This window comes from Moschus berezovskii, chromosome 14 (genome assembly GCF_049115385.1).
Source record: "Moschus berezovskii isolate FMDL1 chromosome 14, NW_MosBer_1.0, whole genome shotgun sequence".
NCBI classification, from domain to species: Eukaryota; Metazoa; Chordata; class Mammalia; order Artiodactyla; family Moschidae; genus Moschus; species Moschus berezovskii.
In genome coordinates, this window is record NC_142473.1 from 3,948,033 (window position 1) to 3,950,530 (window position 2,498).

General features: G+C 40.1%; 1 pseudogene; it reads right to left on the reverse strand.

Annotated features, from left to right (window-relative positions):
• Positions 1–1,245: 1,245 nt before the first annotated feature.
• On the reverse strand, positions 1,246–2,279 carry LOC129554904 (olfactory receptor 5L2-like; annotated as a pseudogene).
• Between the last annotated feature and the right edge of the window lie 219 nt (positions 2,280–2,498).

A 2,498-nucleotide genomic window follows, 5' to 3' on the forward strand; every position in this document is an offset into this window, starting at 1 on the left:
ATACAGATTGTTTAAATTATACAATAGCATCATTTGGGAGATAAGAAACTAGATGTTTAATTTGGACATAATTCAGACAGAAGAACCTGAAAATCTACAGGGATATGAGGCAATATTTCTCAACTACAAATGATTATGAACCTCCCCTCCCCCGCAACATGGACATTTGACAATAACTGGAGGTATTTTTGATTGTCATAATGAATGTACCACAGTGATTGGAGAGAGGTCAGAGATGCTTCTATACATGTTAGCATGCACAGGGTAGCTGTATGGGGAGGGAGGTCAGAGGGGGTTCAAGATGGGGAACACATGTACACCTGGGCGGGATCATGTCAATGTATGGCAAAACCAATACAATATTGTAAAGTAATTAGCCTCCAATTAAAATAAATAAATTTTAAGAAATCCAAAACGAAATATCAGTAGTACCAAGCTTGAGAAACTCTGAAAAATATAATAAAGAATTATAATAATGAGAGTTGACTTGGGAAGATTTCCTTCTGATTGATCCTTAAATCCTTGGATATCTGAACACACAGAGCCATCAAGAGTTCTCATTGTTATGTGGGACCTCTTGCCTTTAATACTGAAACATCTAGAACCAGTTGGTTCTAGGTTTGAGAAATAGCTAGGACCTTACCAGAAATGTTATTCTGAGAAAGAAGTCTTGTTTATAATGAAAGACAGTTAAAGGAAATTAATTATCTGATATGTATGACTTACAGTTCTAAAGAAAGGACAGTTCCAGGTGAACTGAGATTGCCACATTGTTAATACCTTACACCATTGCCACCATGTATTTGTCAAAACCTTCTTCACAGAATAGGAAATAATAAACAGAAAGAAGAGGCAACAGAATGGGAGGAAATATTTGCAATGCATGTATCTGATAAAGCAAGGGTCCCCAAATTCCAGGATTTAATGCCTGACGATCTGAGGTGGGTCTGATAATAAAAGTTTTACAGCAAACGAAATATGTGTGTCTTAACAGCCCATTACCCAAACCCACTTAAAACATTTTAGGTGGATCAAAGCAAAGAAGTAAGCTGCAAATTTTGAAATATGTTCAGTTCTATTCTTATAAATTGACAAAGTACAAAGATTGTTGTTATGTCACTAAGTCATGTTCAACACTTGTGACACCAAGGATTGCAGCATGTCAGGCTTCCCTGTCCTTCCCTATCTCCTGCAGTTTGCTCAGACTCATGTCCATTGAGTCAGGGATAAATTAGTCAAAAAGACTCACTTCAAGGTACCCTCTTCTTGACTGTTCTTCCGCTTCCAACACTGAGTCCACCATTTCACCTTTCTGCCAGCCTCTGCTTTGGGACTTAGAGTCCCACTAGAAAATATTTTGGAGCTCACCACTTTTCTGAGCTCTTCTTTCACATCCTTGTTCCTCAGACTGCAGATCAGGGGGTTCAGCATGGGGATCACTCCAGTATGGAACACTGTGGTCACTTTGTCAATGCCCGAGGTGTTGCCAGAGTGGGGCCAGCAATAAGTGAAAAGGATTGTTCCCTGTGAGACAGCAATGGCAGCGAGGTGGGAGTCACAGGTGGAAAAGGTTTGCACCTTCCCACTGCAGAATGCACCCTCAGGATGGTGATGAGAATAAACATGTAAGAGATAAGAATGATGACGCTTGTGATGATCTCATTGAAAGTGGCCAAAATGTATAGCACCAATTAAATCACAGTGACATCAGAGCAAGCAAGAGACAACAGAGGGGAAGGATCACAAAAGAAATAGTTGATCACATTCGATATGTAGGATGGGATTTGAAGAGCTAAACACAAGTGAATCACAGAACATACAGTAGCACTGTGATTGCAGTAAGACACCAACTCCATGCAGAGATTCTGGGACATGGTGACCATGTAGAGCAGTGGGTCACAGATGGCCACAAAGCGGTCATAGGCCATCACTGCCAGCAAAATGACCTCAGTTACCCCAAATGTGCAAAACAGGTAGAAGTGCACAGCACATCCCAGGAAGGAAATGGCTTTGTCTACTTTTAAGATGTTAGCTAGCATCTTTGGCGTGATGATCGTGGAGTAACAATAATCCACAAAAGACAAGTGGCTGAGGAAAAAGTGCATGGGTGTGTGGAGTCAAGAGCTGACCTGAATCAGGGCAATCATGCCCAGGTTTCTCAAAACTGTGACTCCATAGATGGAAAGAAACAGCAGGAAGAGGCAGACTCTGAGCTCAGGGCCATCTGAGAATCCAAGGAGGATGAAGTCTGTCACAGCAGTGCAGTTTTCCTTGTCCATGTCCTCACTTTACTGTGGTTGCAGAAAAAAATATTAATAGTTATTCTCCATAAGATCATCCCCAATTATCTCCCCAAAAATACACGAGAATAAATATGATAGTCAAATTTTTCAGCAAAGAAATAAAACATTGACATTTTGAAGCTTAATAAAACTTCAGACATCATAACCCACAGATGCATAGAGCTCACATTTTTTTTTTTAATTTTTGTTTTTTTG